The sequence below is a fragment of the Meriones unguiculatus genome, chromosome 17 (genome assembly GCF_030254825.1).
Source record: "Meriones unguiculatus strain TT.TT164.6M chromosome 17, Bangor_MerUng_6.1, whole genome shotgun sequence".
In the NCBI taxonomy this organism is placed as follows: domain Eukaryota; kingdom Metazoa; phylum Chordata; class Mammalia; order Rodentia; family Muridae; genus Meriones; species Meriones unguiculatus.
In genome coordinates, this window is record NC_083364.1 from 60,652,238 (window position 1) to 60,666,814 (window position 14,577).

Below are 14,577 nucleotides of genomic sequence, written 5' to 3' on the forward strand. Positions count from 1 at the left end.
AATAACAAGTCCACTGTCACCCGGATTAGAGCAAAATCCTCCCACACAGCTGCTCGAGCCCATACTAACCATTCCCACATACACATGGGAGATGTGGAGCTGTAAGGCCACAACTTCGTTCAAAGCATCTATGACTTCTTTAGAAAAGGGGCCTTTGGAAGCCATTTTGGTGTTATGGGGACTCAGCCATAAAATGAGCTTCCTAGTGTTGTAGAGTGCTCCTTAAATCTGATAGATCAGCCCACTTCTAACAAGAAGGTGAGTTTTTTTCCAGCTGTGATTAATAGTACCTAACCTACCAATAAAGACACTGTTTCTGAATGAAAGAATGACTCAGGTTAAAGGATGCCAAAAAAAAAAAAAAATCATCCGTGGGAGGAGCTTTTCGTTCTGATTACTTCCTTGTTCAGTGTTCTTGCTCATCTTTCTAACTATGATTAAAGAAAGCTGGTATATTCTGGGATAGTGACGTATTGCCAAAAACTGATGGCAACATGTTGGCTTCACAGTGAGTCTACCCTGTGACCCCAAACCTTGTCCATGAGGCATCACAAGACAACGTGGGATAAGGCAGAGTTCTGAAAAATAAAAAATCATGCCAGTTAGTGAGAGTAGGGAAGATTCTCTGGTAAATATAGGTTCTAAATTTGTCTTAATAGTGGCAGGAAGACAGAGAAGTGGAACAGGAAGTAGGGCATCTTTCTGGAGAACAGCTATAGCTACCAGGTGAAGGTAATCGTTTCCCGGTTCTTCTGCTGGATAGTCTGCTTCCTCCCCACTCCATCTCTCTGAAATCTCGATGTGTTCTGGCATCTATTACCAGCAGATAATAAAGAATTATTATCTGCTGAGAACAGGGGCTATTGTACTTAGTCTCAGTGTGTTGAAAGCGTACCAGTTTCCATGCGAGTAAAGGGTAAAACATGCTATGTGTCTCCTGGGTCTCTACCCAAATCATGTCTGGATGGGTACAAAGGGGAATAGGATATGTCCAAAAGTCCATCTCTGTGTGGTGGTGAGGGGTGAGCAGCCCCTGGAGGAAGGAGGAGTCCTATTAAGTGAAGGAGCTTTTAAGGCTGGGCAGAGATTCGCAAGCAAGGTCATTTTAAGGAAGGGACGAAACTTGTCTCTGTTGCTTTGTGATGCAACACTGCCTTTGTTCCAGTTGAATATCTACCTCCATTTCAGAAGGAGAGAGAGGTGGTTTATGACCCTGTCTCTCAAACTGTAGTTTGCATGGGAATCACCTGAGGTGCTGGTTCAAACACATCCTGTGATTGGTGGAACCTGACACATTGCATCTCTAACCTGCGGCCTATGCAGGGACACTCCTTGAGAAGAAAGGCTTTCAGAGCATCCCTGAAAAGCTGCTAATAAAGTTCTGTAAGGTAGAAATCACACGGCTGGTGATCTCTGAGGAGAGAAAAGGAGGCTTTTTTTTTTTTTTTCCTGAGACTACTGTGCTGACATCTTGACATGACTACACTGTCAAGATCTCCATGGCAGGGTTCTTGGGAAGAAATACTAAAAAATTTGCAGACACTGGACTCTGAAAATCAAAGCAGGCCAGGAAGAAAGAACCGAGCAGCTGTAAAGACTGTCCGCTGCTTCTTCTCACCACTCAGTAAAACATGAGCCTAATTACTCCTAACCCAGTTCATGAAACTTTTCAGAGGATCAGAATACTGTGAGAGTAACATATGTTTAGAGATAAGAAAAGAAGTTTGGTTTATTTCTTGTGGTATGGTGCAATTTATATGAGAATGAATCCACAAGCTGTTGGTTTTAGTTATAGAAAGATTTTTATGATCAGTTGGATATCTCTGCATGATCCCTAAGATACTCCCATACAAACATTTCATGATTCTACCATTCTCTTTGTGACTGAATATATCTGTCTATATTCATATATACTATGCATATATTTTCATGCATACTATGTATCTATATTCATTTATACCATGTACATATACATGACATGTATGAATACTATTTCTACCCTACTGTATGAATTATTAAGAAAAACTTAATGCTGATTATTTAACCACTCTGAAAGAGCTTCAGTGATGTTTTTCATTTTTTATAGCTTTTATAATTATTTTTGCTACGATAAAGAAATATAACAGAACGCAGGAGTTACCCCATTATCAGACCCTAATTGATGCTTAACATATACATCTTGTTTTTCTAATTGGAAATGCAAAGTATGATCATTATAAAATATTCCAGCATTACAGAAATGTCCTGACAGAAATCAAAGCCCATTATAAGCACTTTAGCTAGAATATATATTTTCAAAAAATATAATTTCCTCCAAACTGTTGTATTTTTGCATTGGCCTTTGCATTGGCATGTGAGATAAAATTGGTTATCTAATGTCTTTGCATCTTCATCCCTGGAATGTGTTTTAAAAAGAATGACGAGGGCCTCCCCCCCCAATGATATAGTTCCTTTTACATTTTGAAAATCTTAATCCGATCCTCCTGAGTTCTTACCTTTTCAGTGTTCCTCTACCTTGTCATGTGTACCAAAGAGGAAGCAAGGGGCTGCCTTCTACATTTAGTTCCACCAGGAAGTCCTTATCATTAAGAATAACTTTCATAGAGCAGTCATTGTTCTTATTGTGTTCCTGTGAACACATGTTCTTCATTTTATAGATTTCATGAGGAAAGGGGACTTGGTGTTAGCTCTTCCTGTTTCCTAGGTCACTTCATAGTCTGTGTTGTCTATAACAGTGAATTCATTGAGTGTAATTCATTCAGTGAATTATTCTCACCTGAATAAGTTGTTAATCAAGGAGACTTTAACGGTATAAAATTGGTCACCAAAGAAGAAACAGTGGGGAGAGCCAGACTTCCTGTGACTGTTAGGACCCACCTAACGGTGGGTGATATTTCTCCCTCTCGTGTTCTCCTTTCTAGTTTCTTGACCTATATGCTTACCTCCCCCCCACACACTCACAGTTGAATATCAGTTCTACACACAAGAAAAACCATGTAGTGTTTGTCTTTCTGAGTTGGGATTATTTTGCTTCACATAAGGATTTCCAGTATCATCTATGTTCCTTCAAGTGCTATGATTTCATTTTTCTTTATGGCTAGCTGAATAAATCCTGTTGCGTATAGGTACCACATTTTCTTTATCTATTTAGTTGTTGAAGGATAATGAAGGACTTCTTGTGGGGAGAAAGTGGAATATTATGAGGTGGGTGGAGGGGCAGTTGGCAAGGGAGATAAACACGAACAGAGCATATTAATATATGTATATGAAAATGTCCTGTTAAAACCCATTACTTTGTATGTTAACTGAAAAAGCTAATGAAAAAGAAAAAGGCTACCAGAGGTTTTACTTAACTAGCCTTACTGTCCATAAATACTAGTTTTTATTTTCCAGTGAGACTTAGTCACTTTGCACATTTACAGAGGATGATATCTCTGTGCAACTTACATGATGTGTAATGATGCAGCTAGAGAAGTCAGCTGTTCTCTCTTCGCAAACACACACCATTTCTTTTGTTGGGAATCTACAAACAACTGTCTTCTAGTTCCTTAAAGGTTACACAGTGAGTTATTTAGAACTGTCATCTGAGGGACTCTATACCTCACTACTTACTCCTACCCTTCCCAGCTCCTGGTGGTCACGATTTCAGCTCTACTCTATGGACTCAGCTTTTCACGCTCTGCCCAAGAATGAGAACTCACAGTGTTTCTTGACACCTCCCTGATTTCATTTAACACAGTCTCTTCCAATTTCATTTTTATTTCTGCAAATGTCAGGGTTTAAGGTTTTGAAGATGGAATAATGTTCATGTATATGTATATATTTACCACACTTTCTATATCTGTTCATCTCTAGATGAATGTTACTTAACATCCCATTTTTGTTATTTTGACTAGTGCTGCAACTAATATAGTATAATAATAAAATAATAATATAATAGTATTAATATCAGTAGTAAGGAAGCTGGATGATACAGTGACTATTTTCAGTTTTTTTAAATAAGTAAATAATGTATTTATATATATTCTGTGTGTGGATATGTGTGAGTGTATGGTAAACATGCCATGGCATGTAGATGGGGGTCAGAAGACAAATTTGGGGGTTGTTTTTTTCTCCTTCCACTTTTTTATGCATTCCTGGAATGTATCTCAAGTGACCAGGCTTGAGTGGCCAGTGTCTTTCTCACTGAGCCAATTCACTGGCCTATAGTTTAGTTTTTTTGAGATACTGCTGTACTGACTTCCAACTATGTATATTTATTTTAATTTTTTTTTCCAACAGAATGAGTTTACCTTTCTCTGGTTTTTAAAAATAATTAATTTAATGTATTTTATGTGCATTAGTGTGAAGGTGTCAGATGCCTTGGAATTGGCAGTAGAGATAGTTGTAAGCTGCCATGTGGGTGCTGGGAATTGAACCCTGGTCCTTTGGAAGAACAGACAGTGCTCTTAACCACTAAGCCATCTCCCTAGCCCCCCTTTCCCTGATTTTTTGCCAACCTTTTTTTACAATTATTATTAGTGTGACTTTGATGTACATTCTTTAATGACTGATGATATTAATTTTTTTCTTTTTCATTTACTTGCCATTTGCAAATTTCTTTTTTGGTTTATTTTGTAGCTTTGGCTGTCCTGAAACTCACTGGAAATCAGAGATCCACCTATGTCTGCCTCCCACCTGCTGGGATTAAAAGCATGCGCCACTACCGCCGCCGGGCTGTAAATATCTTTTAAAGAGATGCGTATTCACACCACCTATTAATTTTAAAATCTGATTTCTCAACCTTTGCTCTTGAGATTTTTCTTTCTCTCTCCTCATTAATATTCTATCCCTCTTGAATAGTTTGCAGACTCTGTGATTCTTCCATGGTCGGTCTCTGCACTGTCCTAGTCATTTCCCTTTTTGTGATTTTTTTAAATTTAATTTTGGTTTTGGTGGCATGTTTTGAAATCTTATCTAAAACAGTGTCACCCACATCAGTGCGTTACAGAGTTTTCCCTACGTTGTCCTCTAGCAGTGTCATGTTTCGTATTTAGATCTTTGATCTATATTTCATAGATTCTGATTCCGATGGAAAAGGGGAATGGAAGGTATTGTGGTTAATTAAAAGGTATGGTCTAATAATGTTCATTATCAGCCTTATAATTATTATGGTGGTATTATCCACAACAAAACAAAACAAAACACATTCACCTGATAGAGTTTAGAACAGCTTTAATTCACCTGGGGAATGGCAGTTACTACCCCCTAAGCTCTCTTTACCTGCCAGCCTCCATCCCACAACACCTGCTCTAATAATTTCTATTTGGGCTAGCTCCCATCCATAATTTCATAACTACTTGCTTATTCTCTCATCTGGCCTGTTTTCTTCCATCCATATCATCGTGGCTCCCTGTTTCCTTTTCCTCCAATACCTGTCTGCTCCCTGCTCCCATGATCCTCCTGTCTCCAAGCCCAGAATCTTTGCTACACCTGCTTTCCTTTGGCCCTGCAGAGGTGTCTTTTGGTCAAACAGGAATAATTTCTTAGGGAAGGTTACAAACATCATTTTGATGTGGGCGAGTGTCTGCTTGTCTGGGGGTAGCACCCAGATCTCAGGGCCCGGTAATTAGCATCACAATACGTAGCCCTAGACCAACTCCCAGCGGTAAGGTTTGGGAGTGAAATGTGCTCCTCAGAATAATAATCCCCATGTGGTGGCACTGTTTTCTGAGGTTGCAGTGTCTTTGACATGCATCTTGGTGGCAGATGTAGGGCCAGGGAGGTGGAGCTTGGAGGTCATATGCCATTTCTGTGTGTGGCCTAAGCTCTCTGCTTTAGATCTGCTGAGATGTGACAGGCTGAACAGTAAGTGCCCCTGCTGTGGGCACAGCTACTGCGGCAGCCATGGCTTTCCTGCCATGATGGATTGTACCCACTCAAACACAATTATTTCTAGGAATATAGTTCAGACAATATACTGACTCAATATTCATGAAGTCATGACTTTGTCTCTCAAGAATACAAAACAAAAATGAGTTTAGTAGGTATAAACTCTTCTTTTTTAAAAAAGGAAAAATAGGGCTGGAGAGATGGCTCAGAGGTTACGAGCACTGGCTGTTCTTCCAAAGGTCCTGAGTTCAATTCCCGGCAACCACATGGTAGCTCATAACCATCTGTAATGAGATCTGGTGCCCCCTTCTGGCGTGCAAGCCCACATGCATGCAGAATACTGTATAAATAAATAAATAAATATTTTTTTAAAAAAGGAAAGATAATAAATAAAACATAAAATTTGATAAATAACAAATAATCCTACTTAGAATAAAATATTTAAGATTAATTCTGCAGGTATGCCTATTTTTTTTCTAAATCAACTCCTGCAGTCTGGAACTTTATTAATACCATTTTAATAAAAATATGTGAAATTACACTTTTTAAAATGAAGGGCCTTGTGATTGAATAAAAGATCACTGACTATATATATAAACTTAGTGTATTCTCAGGAAAGCAAATATCAGTCCTATTATAGGGTCAGTAAAACACAAGACACTGCTACTTCGCATTGTAATGGATACACTTGCGACCTCTTAAACATTTCATAGGAAAGAAAATGACCGGGGAAGAGAGTACATTAGGGTTTTAAAGTGTAGCCTTTCTGGGAGACACAATCATGGCATTGACAACTTGTTTCTACAGTAACTGTGGTAACCACCCCTGCACTATCATTTGGTGAATGCCTTTGTGGTCCACCTAAGCACTCATCCTAGTGAAAATGTGGAGAATATCACTCACAGAAACACAATGTATTCATAGCCCAAGAGAAGAGAAATTATGATCTCAGTAATGAGACTGTAGTGTCTGTGTTATCAGCATGAATAATGGTAAATATTTACTACAATAAGATTAGACATTGTTGCATGAAATTTTATTGTTTTATGCACACACAGATGCACATAGACACACAGACACACACTGACACACACCACCACCATAAGTACCACCAAAAATAACAATTACAGGAGCAGAGAGTAAAACAAACCCTAATCCACCCTTTTATGCTGCTCTGTGTTGTGGTCAATCTTTTTTGCTATTACTTTCCCTGGGCCCACTACAGTTTTTCTCGGCTGAGGAATATTTGATGGGAAAAAACATCGCTGTCTCTTTTTAGATGAGTTTATGTTTGGTTTGATTCCACACCCTGGTAAAAAAAACAGAAACAAAACTATGGAATCAAAACCATCAGTATCATCCTTTAAATGAAAAAAGGCTACACTAGATCGGTTCACATGTTAGAAGGACGATGGAAGTGGGGTGGCTGGTTCCTGTTAATTTTCTTGGCAAGAGCTGGCATGTTGGCGGGATGCAAAAGGAACGTGATGTTAAAGAAATCTGGTGGGCGGGGCATTAGCCATGAGTCATACTGGGCAGACTGCTCAGACCCTGAATAATCATTTAGCCAATGTAGCTCATGCCTTAGTTGTACATAAAGGAATTAATGCTCAACTAAAAGGAAGCTTGATGGTGTTCAATCAGAGGATTGACCTCGTGCAGGAGCAAATTGATACCCTATGGCAAATCGCTCAACTTGGCTGTCAATGAAAATATGCTGGACTTTGAGTCACTAGCATATAACATGAGAATTTTTCCTGTGCTGCAAATCTGTCTAAACAATTGTCGAGCTATATTTTAGGTAATTGGACTGGAGAATTCGATACTACGATGGAGCAGCTGAGAGTGGCCATTGTCACAGTAAATTCTACCAGAGTGGACGCAGGACTAGCCACAGGATTATCAACATGGATTGCTGCAGCCATGAATCATCTGAAGGAATGGGCGGGCATGGGAGCGTTAGCAGGCCTTCTGGTGTTGGTCTCCTTGGTTTGCCTGTGGTATATATGCAAGATTAGAGTCTCACAACAGTGTGATGCAGCCATGATCATTCAGGCCTTTACAGCCATTGAAGCAGGACATTCTCCCCAAGCATGGTTGGATACCATAAAAAGCTAAAATGATACGCTCAGGATGCGAGGCTAAGCACTGCACTCAGGGTCAGCCGCTTTGGACCCAGAGAAGAGCATGTCTGATTGCATGCAGGTTGATGCCCCAGGTCCTGCCTCTGAGAAAAAGGTATCAGACGGGTTTGATGCTCTTTGGGTGGATGACACCTAAATGAACTTCGGTACAAAGTCCCAATTTATTTCTAATATCAGAGATCAGACCTCTACTCTTGCCTGATGTGTCTAAAACAAAAAGGGGGAACTGTAGAGAGCTGCGGAATGCTATGCCTTAAAGATGGAGCTGGTTTCCGCCTTCCACCTTCCCGATGGTGAGTGCTCTCTGTCACGAACAATTCCACATTTGGCTAAGGCTGAGGATCTGGCTTGCTTCCATGTATGTGGACCTATCTGCATTGCCCACGTAGCATGCCTGGGTTGGCTACCCAGAGGCTATTTAAGCTGTGGGCTGGCTTTCCCCAGGGTCCGAGGATTGTTCAAGGTTCCTGAATAAACTGCATTGAAAAAAAAAAAAAAGAAATCTGGTGGGGAAGAGAAATGTTTTAAAATCTTCTTTAGGCGTTTTCCTCTTCCCCTCTCCCTTTCTTCTAATAAATCTAGATCAACGGGTGACATTTTATAATTAATTGAGATTATTTTTCTTAGGTTCACAGTAAACTGCCTCATGATCATGCCTTAGTATGCCTGCATGATGGGTGCTATCTCTCCTTAAACCCCAGTCAAAAGACCTGCCTCTTTCAGTTGCTTTTGCCAGGCTTTTGTCACTGTAATGAGAAAAGAAACTAAGACAGAAAATTTGGCGTGTCATAGTTGCTGCGAGAAACCTGGCCACGTAGGTCACAGGCCTTTGAAACTGGTACGCAGGAGGCATCTAGAAGAGTGCTAGGACGCAATAAGCAGAAGTGAATGGACCATTCTTGCAGTTTTGGAAGACCCTAATGCGGGGAGACAGGCAGACAGTAGAGGCTGACATGAGATTTCAGAGAGAGACAAGGCTTCTGCGGAGAACTGGAGGGCTGATTGTCTGCCTCGGTGGCTGGTAAAGAATCTGGCTGCATCTTGCCTGTGTCTTCAAAGCTTGAGTGAAGCCACGTTTAGAAGCAACGGGCTAATGTGTGAGATGGAAGAAATGTCTAGACAGGATGGCATTCAGGGTGTGTCAGGATTACCGCTCACTATTCTCATCCAGGTCCACAGTGAGACAAAGAGGAGACGAATAGAGAAAGAGTGCGGTTTGGTACAGAGAGACTGAGTCAATGAGTCCATTACTTTCGAATTCAGCCTCACTCAAATTGTCAGGACACCAGCAAAATACTGACCAGCAGTTTTATCCCAATAGAGGCCCATCTCATCTGGAAGCTTATGATCGTCGCCTTTACTGTCTCCATTTTCTTTCAGCATTTTGCCTTTCTGCGCTCCCACTAGAATGGCCATCAGATTCTGCTTCCATCATTCAATGGCTTCTCCAGTCCACACCTCCTTTTATTTTCCTAATTCGCCCACACTCCCCCACGAGTTTCAAAGACTCAGCCACATGGCCAGGATCAGTCACAGCAGTGACCTCACTTCTTTGGCTCGGATCACCTGTATCAGTTCATTTCACACCACTGGGACCACAACACCTGACAAGTTGAAGAAGGGCAGATTCTTTCGGATTCGTGGTTTCAGAGACTCTCACTGTGGGCGTGGAAGTCACGGGGCGGGGCAGGTCGGGGAGGTCTGGCCTTGTGGGAGAGGGTTGCTGGCAAGGCAGCAGGCCCGGAAACAGACAGCATGGAAGAACCAGCGGATGATTTTTGCTTTCAGGAGCTATCCTTAACAGCGTGCTTCTCCCAGCTAGACCCCAGCTCTCGAAGGTTTCGCAGGCTCTGAACCTTTCACCCATCAGCGGAGGAGCAAGCGTTCAAGACATAAGTGTTCGAGGGGCATTTATAGATCCAAACCACAACGACTGCTCTTCTCCCCGCGTCCAGGCAGCCCTGTGGCAGCCTCGCCCATTCTGGCTCAGGATGATAAGGGGAACTGAAATGTATTTCAGTATCTCTTGAGTCAGACACTTCAAAGCTCCCGTGGTTCCTGGAAACGCACTGCATTTGCTACAGCTCTGCCAGGCTATCTGAGGAATGCTTGTCCTTCTTGGCCCCATGATCTATGAAAAGCAGCTCAGCTTTCCCTTGTGGTTGCAATGTACACAGTCTCCTCTTTGTAGGACTGCATGCCCAAAACCAAAACTGAGGAAGAGGCTTGCAGGATCACTTTATAATATGAACTGTGTATAAACCAGGGAAGTTATGAGCAAAGTATTTAGACTAGGCTTGCTATGTTCCAAGACTGCATTTTTATCCAGTAAGAATAAAGTATTTATCAGGTTCAAATTATTATCATTAGAGGCATATATATGAATAACTTTATTATTTCTGAAGATTACTTCTTAGATTGGAAAAGCAGCAATCTTAATCTTGACATTTATAAGGTTCAAATTGTTATTATTAGAGTCACAGATATGAATAGTAGTATTTTCTGAAGATTCTTTCTTAGAGTAGAGGCAAGCTTACATTGGCCTGTGCTCTCCTTTACTTAATTCCATATCCAGCTTCATTTCTCCTCTTTTTCTACAGCGATCATGCCGAGTATAAACCTGGTCTTCCTACCTGGCTTCAGCCTCAATGCATTTTGTAATGGATGCCACCCACTTAGTGGTAAAGTATAAACTCTGAAACAGCACGCAAACACCAACATCACCTCACCCCGTTAATTACCCTGTAGCTCTGATCACCATCATTCCATGATCGTTGCGGCTGAGAATCTGAACTTTCTGTAGGTTTAAAAGAACGTTTAATAAGTTTTAATAAGCTACACTACAAAGGGATCATTGTTTTAAAAAATTATCTTGTGTTCTGTGGTTCACAGAGAAAAATCAGTGAACACTTTCATGAAAGCATTATTTACAACTGTTCTGTATTTGTTTTAAATTAACTTAAATTTTTAGGAGTTGGTGACAATTGCTCTAAGGGAGCTTCTACTTCTAACCTTTCTGAAGACCAGGAAGTCTAAGGTCAGGAAGCTCCAATGAATATTGCCCGAGTTGACGAATGGCAAAGCCAGGGTTCAAAACTTGCCTCTTAGGCTCATCCTCTGAACCATGCTTTTATGCACCTTTCAAAAGGGCAAACTCACAGGCCCATCCACAACCAGAGGAAAGGGTTAGTGTTAAACATTTGAGAACAACCAGTACAAGAGTGCCTTCTAGCGGTCATACTCAACTATTACACCCCTCCTAGTTGATGGTTTAAATTTTGTTGTTGGACATTACAATATTTACATAATTTTCCCTTCTCTTTCCTTCTTTCCAATCCTCCTATACAGGAACCAAACTTTGTAATTCATGTTCTACAGGTGTAGTAGGATAAACTACTTTCATTATTCAACTTTGTCACTAGTGTGTGAGTACTGCCAGATGAATGTCATTAGCTCTCATTGACTCCTGGAAATTACATTTCATCAAAAATTTAAATTGCCTCAATTGATTTATTAAGGTCTGTATGCTCATGTTCTCGGGTGTATCAGAGCACTTGCAGAGCCAACTTTTGCCAGTCAGTTCTCCTTCCACTTGTTGGGTTCCAGGGACCAAAATCAGATCATTCCTTAGGTTTGGGGCCAAGAATCCTTAGCTATCTCTCCAGCTTCTAAATTCCATTCTATTACTGTGCGTTCACATTCCAACTTAGGAGAGGGAGGCGTTATAGCCACTGTGCCAGATGCAGACTGTCATCATCATAGCTGCAGCAGCTTCCCTGCCGTCAGTTATCTTCAGCAGGACAGGCTCAGTTTATTTCCCGGTGGGAATCATTTTAGATTTGTGTCCCTCATCTTTTCCTCTTGTCCTCTTTACATGACAATTGGAGGAATGAGAATCCATGAACTCCTTAGTTACATGTGTGTAGACCTTCCTGTTTCTGTATGAGACTGTTACTGATCCAAGATGTGTAACACTTGTCAGGCTGGAGCCAAGCGTCCAAAGTCTCTAAGGGCAGAGGATGAAAGAGGGGAAGCTTGCTCTTTCTGATGCAATTGTCAACAGGCAGTGACCTGGGGGTGCAGAATGCTGCTCTATCTCTTTGCTCAGACCACGTGTTCAAAAGTAGAATGGATTCAAAGTAGCTAATCTAATTCATAACACTTGCATCTGTACACATAAACACACACACACACACACACCCCTTCACATTCTACTGCCAGTAATTTGGTCAGAAGCTTCAAGAGATTGGGGGTGGCGATTTCTTGTGAGGAAGTTATGTGTGTAGCAAAACTTGGAGTGCTGTTGTTGGAGAAAGAAGAAAATAATAGATTTGGGGTCGAAAACTAGCCTTTTGGCTCACAGGATACTTTGTTTATTTGGACAATTTTCTTTCTCTCTTCTTTTTCTTTTCTTTTCTTTCTTGACAGGGTTTCTCTGCGTAACCTTGGCTGTCCGAGAACTCACTCTGTAGACCAGGCTGGCCTTAAACTCAGAGATCTGCCTGTTTCCTGAGGGCTAGGATTAAAGGTGTGTGCCAACCACTGCCTGGCTATTTGAACAACCTTACATATATATATTTTTTCAAGTGGTGATTATTCATAGAAATTATGATAAAAATGTCCTCTGTTTCAACAACTCCAGCTTAACGAAATGTTACCATTCTTGTAGAGAAGCTGCTGGTTGTGTTGAAAATCATGTTTTCTTCATGGTCATTCTTGGTGGAGACTTCAGCAATTACAAACCAAGACAATTAGTTTAAAAGCAGTTGTTCCAGCATTGCCAGGTTACATAGCTAGTTACCTGATTTATGCAAATATTTCCAGTTCCCCAACTACACAGCTCAAGTGTGAGTTCTACAACTTGGGCTTTTTGTGTAAAGTATAAACTTTAAGTTTTACCTCTAGCCTATGGATCACTATGTAAATTACAGTGCTCCTAGTGGTCACTCATCAGTCGTGTTTCTCAGCCAACTTGATATATGCTCAAGGGTGCAATGTGTACATTTTATAAGGTGCACCTATGTGGCATTTTATTTAAAAATGAATGATTAGAAAAGAGAATTATTTAGCAAGGATGAACATCAAGGAAGGAGAGAGAAATTCTGGCCAAATGTAAGTGGAATTAGAGGAGAAATTATTAACCCAGAGAATGACGCTTACACCATTTGAGACTCCTTTATGACATGAAGATCGTTATTAGTCAAAGTTTGTCAGGACCAGTGGTGTGTATTTACTAAGAGAGACAAGGTCAGTGGGTAGAAGAGATGTGTGTGTGTCTGTGTCTGTCTGTCTGTGTGTTCCCTTTAAGAAGGCCGGAGTCTGGCAGATCTCAGATCTATAGGGTAAACTGTCAGAAGATGTTCTGCTGGTAGAATTTGCAAGTCTCTACTTGCTCAAGGAGCTCATCCACTATCCTATTTGAATCTTAAAGTCTTAGGTTCACACATATATTGGAAGGCAGAATACCCACCAGTCCATATGTCAGTTTCATGTGCAATTACCCTTACATGAACATACACATTTGACAAAATATCTATGAAATGTGGCTCAACATATATGATACATAAAATTAATATCCATAAGAACTTATACAAGGGTCAGTGAGATTGCTCAGCAGGTAAAGGTATTTACCATCAAGCTCGATGATCTGAATTCAGTCCTTGGGTCCCACATGGTAGAAGGAGAACACTGATTACTGAAAATTGTCATTGACCTCCACAAGGGGCTGTGGTGCAAATGTACACACACACACACACATTGTGGATGTGAACATGTTTCTGTTCTGATTCCAGGTGTAGGATATGGGACTGATTCAGAGTCTCCACAGCAGCAAACTATTTGCCTCATGCAGGCTCTGAGAGGAGCCCTTTGCCAGCTGCAGATAGTTTAACTCTGAGGACTCTAGAGAGAGAATAAATGCCAGGGCCCAGCGAGTGCTGAGTGGTCTCCCAATCCCTAATCCTGTTCCTGGTTGCTGTTGATGAAGTTTGACAAGAAGTTGGAGATATCCTGAAACAAAGATTGGGCTTTCCACAAGGAACCCGACTACCCTAACCAGCAGAAAGTAGCTAGAGAGAACTCCCTGCACTGCCCCCCCACCATTCCCACTGACTAATCTTTCTCTCCTACCCGGTACTGGGGTGTTGGAAGGGATTGGGGTGGAGAAGGGAGAAGAAGGATTAAGAAACGTAAATTAGATAGTTTTAAAAAGGGCACCACACACACACTCACACACAAAGGCACTACTAGAATATTTCAAAAGACTGAAAGCCCAAAATGTGTAATGTTTTAAGCTGACCCAGAATAAAAACAAGTGTGACAATTCAGCAAAGCTCATTAAAGGCTCCTGCTCCAGGCTGTAGTGTGCTCAGTAACAACAAGAAGGTATGGCTCAAGCTATGCTCAAAAGTTTTCGAGGTTACTAGTGTTTTAAATTACTAAGTAGTTAATAAGTCAGATATTTCTATCTATAATTTATTATCACTTAGATTTTATGTGTTAGCAAAAGTATTAATGACCACGGAAGGACACAATGCTTCCTGTTTATTACTAAGAATGGCAC